Source organism: Sciurus vulgaris (genome assembly GCF_902686455.1).
Source record: "Sciurus vulgaris genome assembly, chromosome: 2".
NCBI classification, from domain to species: Eukaryota; Metazoa; Chordata; class Mammalia; order Rodentia; family Sciuridae; genus Sciurus; species Sciurus vulgaris.
Window position 1 is genome coordinate 2306651 of NC_136462.1, and position 6447 is coordinate 2313097.

Genomic DNA, 6447 nt, shown 5'->3' on the forward strand with positions numbered 1-6447 from the left:
GCCCCGGGCCCCGCCGTCCCCTCCGCCCCCGCCCCGCCCCCTGCCCAGCCGCCCCGCTCCCGCCCACCTGCCCACCTTCCTCTGGGCGCATCCCGGACCCACTCCCCTCGGGTCCCCGCCCCACCGCGGGTCTCAGGCGGGGTCCGGTCCCTGCGTCCGGTGCGGAACCCGGCTGGCACGGCAGCTCGGCCTCCTGGCCCTGGGCCTGCGGGTTAACGCTTAACTACGCTTCCAGAGTCCAGCCGCATCCCTAGCCCCCAACCTTTGGCCCAAACGAGGGGTGGAGGGTGAAGGAGGTAGGGTGAACCCCAGCCCGATCTGGGCCTTTCCTCCCGTGCACACCGCGCCCGGCCGATGGGGCGTGAGTCCAGTCGCCTTACCTCCGACCGCACCTCTCCAGGCCGGGCGGGGGTGGGGCGGTAGGCGTCGGCGGCCCTACCTGGACGCGCTCTGCGGGCCAGACCCCGGGGGCGGGGGCGGGGCTCGGGCCGGGAGCTCGGGAGGCACTCGGGGTTCCTAGGGTAAGTTCTCACGGGCGGCGCGCTGCGTGCCAGGTACGACTAGAGAGGCGTCCAGTGTCCCCAGAGCCGAGACGGAGAAGGGATTAATGCTGGGGGCGGGCGTCTCTGGAGACGCTGTGAACGAATTTTCAAGAGGACATTCCTGCATTCCAGGTGGGGAAACTGCGTGAGCAAAGGTGTGGAGGAGGGAAGCCAAAGTGGGACCCTATCCTAAGGGTGCTGGAGCGGCTGGACCTGCCCTGCCTGCGACAGCGCCAGTCCTGCCTCGCACCCGGACCTACTGGCCACTCTGCGGCGCCTCTCCACAGCCTGTGGTAACACTCGCTGGGCCCGATCTGGGGACGGGAGCATGGGGTGGGGTCGGATGTACCCCAGGACAGAAAGAAGCCCGCACTAGTCATGCGCTGGGGGAGACTGGGGAAACCACGGGGATGTGCCAGGTGGTGGACAGCCAGAGGACGCCAAGGAAGAACCTGTGTGGAGGAGGTGGGATTGTGGGGGAAGGGGAGGGACCTGTGGCCCAGTGATCAGGGATTTGGACTTCATCCCGAGAACAATGTGGCGCCAAAGGTTTGATGCCAGCTGAGACCTGTTCAGATGAAGGCTTTAGAGAGCACTCAGGTGTCTTCGTGGGTGGGTGGTAGAACTTGGAAGGGGTAGGCCTGGCGTCCAGCCATAGGTCCTGGGCTGCAGAGTGGTCAGAGGGTGCCTGAAGGAGGGCAGATCTAGTGGGAACCAGGAGGAAGAGGGTCACCTCCTTCCCAGTGAGTGTAGAGGGTCACAGGCCCTCTCTCCGGGAAACCCCACCTGCTTCCGTCTGCCCTCTTCAGCCCTCTCAGGGCTCTCAGGAAGCCCCGTCCAAGGGGACTTAATCTCCCTCCTGGTTTTGCCTGCCTCTGTCCACATCTTGTTAGGTGACCCTTTATAAAAGTCACTTTTTCTATTTTTGCCTTTCTTCTGCCAGGACCCGGCCTTCCTCCAAGGGGAGGGACTGCTCCGGGTTCTTCCTGGGCCTCCCGAGCAGCTGCGTGGAGGTACTAGGCCGGCGTACCTGGACCAGGAGGGCAGATGTGGAGTCAGCAGTGGAGCCGTGGACACACCCGTAGGCCTGAGCACACCCAGGTGAGTGGGCCAGTGACATTCTGGTGCTCCAGAGCCAGGGAGCTGTGTCGGTCCTGCCTGAGCACCAGGATGCCAGAAGCCCTCAGGGACAGATGGTGACCTCCTTAGTGTACACTGAAACCCATTGGGAGGCCAGAAGAGGGACTCCAGGAGGAGGCAAGGCTCCAGTGCCCTCAAGTTGATCCAGACATTAAATGCAACCCCAGTAAAATCAGCTTCAGATAGTTTTATAAATACACAAAAATTCTAAACTCCATGAAGAAATAAAGATGCAAAAATGACTCGTCTTGAAGGACTGGAGTAGAGTTTCTCCAAAGAAGAGACCCAAGCAGCCCATAGGCACACAAAAAGAAGCTGACACCACTAATCATTAAGAAATCAAAACTACAAGGAGGTACTGCCTTGCTATTGCCCAAGCAAACCAAATGTTGTGTTGGGGACCGAGGAACTGGCACGTGCCCGTGTGCACTGTTGTGAGAACATAAGATGGTTCAGTCGCTACAGAGCGCAGGAGGGCAGTTCCGAACCTGAAAACTAAAAGTCACCACCAATGCGACCTGGGTGGAGCGGAACGTGGGACCTGAGCAGACAGATCTGTACACCCATGTTCACCGCAGCACTGCTCGCAACAGCCCCACAGGGCAGAGCCTGCGGCCACGGCAGCACAGAGTGTGTGTGTGTGTGAACTAGCACTAAATCTCCCGAAGACACTTGGACACAGGGGCCGCCTGGATGGCCCTTGACACTATGCTGAGGCAAACAGCCAGTCTCAGGGCCCAGTGCTGTACCCGTCCACTCACAGAGGTCCCTGGTGTGGTCAGATCCACAGGGACCTGATGGCATGGTGGGTGCCTGGGGTGGGGCGAGGGGAATGATGAATCAGTGTCTACTGGGGAGTTGCAGTTTGGGGAGATGGAAAAGTTCTGGAGCTGGAGGGAGGCATGGCCCCGTGGCAGTGTGGGTCCTTAATGCCACTGGACTGGTGACTGGGAATGGTCCCCGGGGAAAGGGTGCGTTTTGGATATTCTGCTATGATAAAATGGGACGAAGAGCCCATAAAACTCGGAAAAGGAAAAGAAGAAGGACCTAGCACTGCCAGCAGGTGGCCTGTCCTGGGGCCACCAGGACATTCTGTTAGCAGCCTGCTGGACACAGGCCTGAGGTCTGCATGGCCACTTAGAGTGGTTAGTTGTGCATGTAAAGTCCAGGAGGAACAGGGATTGATTCTGGAATCAGGGTGTTGAGACAAGAGGGTGGTCGCCTGGAGAAAACCTGCCCTTGGACCCCATCCCACACCTGATTGGGAAATGCACTCCCTACATGAGAAGTCTAAATGCAAAAAACAAAACCGCAAAAGCATTCGAAGGAAACGCAGTTTATTTCATAATCCCGAGATGAGGAAGGTTCTTCTAAGCAGGACACAAAAGCAAAAGCCTTAAAACACATTCCTGCAAAGCTTAACAAATTACAAACGGCAACAATTACACTGACACTGGTTTTAGAATCAAAGGAACTGCAACATGCAGGGGATCGGAAGGAGCACGCCCACAAGGGCCGCGTGCCACCTGGGCACAGGCAGTAGGTGCCGGTGAGGAAGGGGCCACGCTGGGAGGGGCCGTGGCTGCTGCTGCGGGTGCTTCGCTTCACCCACAATCAGAAGTGCAAGCAGGTTCCAGGGGAGAGGGCAGCTCAGCTGCTGGCAGCGTGTGGGTGAGTTGGGGTACAGGTAGAGGGGCCTTGGTCCCTCCTGTCTCCCCAGGCACTGCTGCAATTGTTTTGCTGAGGAAGCTTATTAACAGGAATTGTGCTGTATTTGTTTCCATTGTGGGATGAGGTGTTGCTATGTTGCCCAGGCTATGTTGCTTTAATCTTCAGGGCAGAGAATCAGGAGACAGGGAGTCCCAAAGAATGGCCCAGAATCGTGGGAATGTCCAGCAGGTCATGTGGGTTTGGGTCAAGGACACTGTGACCTCAGGGCCAGACAGGGCCCAGCTAGTACCTGGGGCTGGAGGCCTTATGTAGGTGTCCCTTGGGAGTTGCAGTGGGGGTCAGTGACCTCCCTTGCCCTACACAGCTGGCCCTGCCTGGCCTCAAGTGTCCTGCAGCCTACAAGGGAGCAGGGCCAGGCCACCCTCAGTCACATACTGACCCCACATTCTGCCCTCTGGGACTCTGTCCAGGGGTCTCTGATCAAACACACCCTCCAGGGGCGTAGATCATGGGACCCCTGTGGCCCTGCTCTGGCTTCCTGTGATTGGTCACTAGTCTCACAAGCAGTATGAGCTTCCAGTCACCAACAGGCCCCTGAAAACTGCTGCATTTGCTACTTACGGGAGAAGGCTGAGGTGCTGGTGCTGGAGGCCCCAACACTGGCTTGTCTACTTGTCTGTCCAGGTCTTGTACTCCTTTGCCAGTGACCAGAAACCCAGGTCAGCTGCACCTAGCAGCTGGGCTTCCTAAGCTGGGTCAAATAGCACCTCCACAAACTGGTTCCTTAGCAGGTGACTTCCTCTACTTTAAGTGTCCACCACATGGCCATTCAGGCCTCTGCAGGCCTGTCCAACCCATGAGCTAGCAGGAATCACCAGTAGCCTCAGTCACTGGGTGCAGCAGTGTCCCAGTGGGGCCGGTGTGTCTGCATGCTGCCAGCCCAGGCAGCTTGGGCAGGAGCAGGATTCAGGAGAGAGGGGGCAGGGCAGGCCCTTCCTTCAGGCCTTTGCTCCCCACAGAGGTATGGAGGGGCCCCCTGGTGCTCTCCAGGCTGGGTGCTCCCCTTCTGAGACCCAGCCCTCCGCCCTCGGACTCAGCTTTAACGCCCAGATAACTGTACACAGCAGGAGTACACTGTACACACAGTGTTTATGGTCCCAGGCCATAAACACTGCTGAGGGGCATTCTGTCCAACCTGTCTACCCGGCAGAGAGCCCTCGGCACAGCCTGGGGGTAGGTGACACTCTTGTGCCCCAGGGAGGCAACTTTCCCTCCACTCCTGTGTGGGGGCGGCGGGAAGCTTGGGGAGAGTGTGACTGCAAGGCTCAGGGGCAGGTCCCCCTGCCCGCCTGTGCCACTCCCACGCAGCACTACCCGAGTGCAGTGGCCCTGCCAGCCCACGTTGCCCACCCCACTCGGCCTCCACAGCCCTGGTTCCACTCCTGGCTGCGCGTGCCTGCCTCCTGCGTTGGCGCCCACTGCCCCCTGGCATTCGTGCCCCCCAGCCCCGACGCCCCTGTGGCCGCTCCCCATTGCTTTCTGCCTTTGTGGCTCCACCTCTGGCCCTGGGCTTGTGAGGCCAGTCTGGGTGTGACAGTGACGAGCTGTAGGGAGAAGTAGCAGGGACCCCCGTGTTCCTGTCTGAGCATCTGAGGGGCCACAGAGCCCGCCTCCCTCGTGGCCGAGGCTCACTCCCAACCTTCGCCCCTCCACATGCATGACCCCATAGTTCCCTTGGCGGACAAGGCCCAGAGAAGGTCTGAGAGCCACTTCCCTCCTGTGGGAATCCTTTCTCCAGGATTCATCAGACCAAAAGAGTGTTTTGGTCACCTGTTGTAGAACCCTGCTTCCAACGGCCACCTGTCAGGCCCTGATGGTCACCTGCCCCGCAGCCTTCCAACACAGCTGGTTCTTTCAGCCACCCAGGGACAGCTCTCCATCTCAGTGGGGGCACCAGGTCCAGGGCTGGGCATAGGAACATGCCCGGCTTTTAGTCAAGGAGATGTGAGAAGCATGCTGTTTGGAGGGAGGGGGTGTTTCTGGGAATGCTATTCTTCTATTAAAGAAATAACGTGGGCCAAGTTTGTGATCTGCCTGGCATGTGTGAAGCCCAGGGTTTGGTCCCCAGCACTGCAAAATAAATTAATTAATAAATAAAGAGATGGGGTAAGGTGAAACACCCTCTGCCCTGCATTTGCTGCATTTTCTGGGAGAGTTTGTGATGGTTGGAGCTGCAGCAGATATTTTGTGACCAAGAGGAGAATACCTAGAGCAGAGTAGAGAGGCAATTCCTAGTTGAGCTGCCCCAACGTGGATGGACTCTTCAATCTCAAACAAAAGAAGCATAAAACTCTCTTGTTGAAGCTTCTGTTGTTGGAGGTTCTCTTAATTGCACCTGAAACATCCATTTAGCATAGTATGCTTAGGTCAGCTTTCTCCAAGCTCTGTTCCTTGGAATACTGATAATACATATTTCTATGAAAGACACATCCATTTTAGTGATATATATACGCACACTTTTTAGTGGAAATGTGTTTGCCCTGCCTTCCACTCCATCTCCCGATCTTCATAACTTCTGACTTGGAACCAGAAACTCCCAGGGATGGTGAGGTTGGGAGGAAGATCCTTTATCTCTCCTCCAGGCGGCCACGAGTTCTTCCATTTTGCATTCCTATATGGAAATCCCTGAGGCAGGCCACTTCATAGAGAAAGGATTCCCACTGAGGAGGGAAGTGGTTCTCAGACCTTTTCTGGGCCTTGTCCACCAAGGAAACTATGGGGTCATGCATGTGGAGGGGCGAAGGTTGGGAGTGAGCCTCGGCCATGAGGGAGTGGGCTTTGTGACCCTGAGGCAGGCCGCTTAGACTCACGGTTCTGGAGGCCGAGGTCCGGGGCTGCGCCTGGTGGTGGCCCTCTGGCTGGCATAGCCCCTAGGTGGTGCAGGGTGTCACCTGAGGAGACAGGGCACTGTGGGAGGGACGCGTGCCTGCATGCTGGTCTCTCTGGAGCCACCAGCACCCGTCCTGGGCTCCCCGGGACCCTCACAGTCCTAATCGCTTCAAGACCTGCCTCTGACACCGGAGTCAGGTTAGGT

The 6447-nt window shown here is 57.9% G+C and overlaps 1 long non-coding RNA gene across 3 annotated transcripts; it reads left to right on the plus strand.

Annotated features, from left to right (window-relative positions):
• Positions 1 to 75: 75 nt before the first annotated feature.
• LOC306654287 lies at positions 76 to 5703 on the plus strand. 3 transcript variants are annotated; one of them, XR_013761921.1, is made up of 4 exons: positions 76 to 296; positions 555 to 1007; positions 1505 to 1643; positions 5152 to 5703. It is a non-coding gene; the product is annotated as an uncharacterized lncRNA (long non-coding RNA). The 3 variants fall into 3 exon arrangements; XR_013761922.1 differs by having other exon boundaries at positions 675 to 1007; XR_013761923.1 differs by lacking the exon at positions 76 to 296 and adding an exon at positions 446 to 554 and having other exon boundaries at positions 675 to 1007.
• The last annotated feature ends 744 nt before the right edge of the window (positions 5704 to 6447 follow it).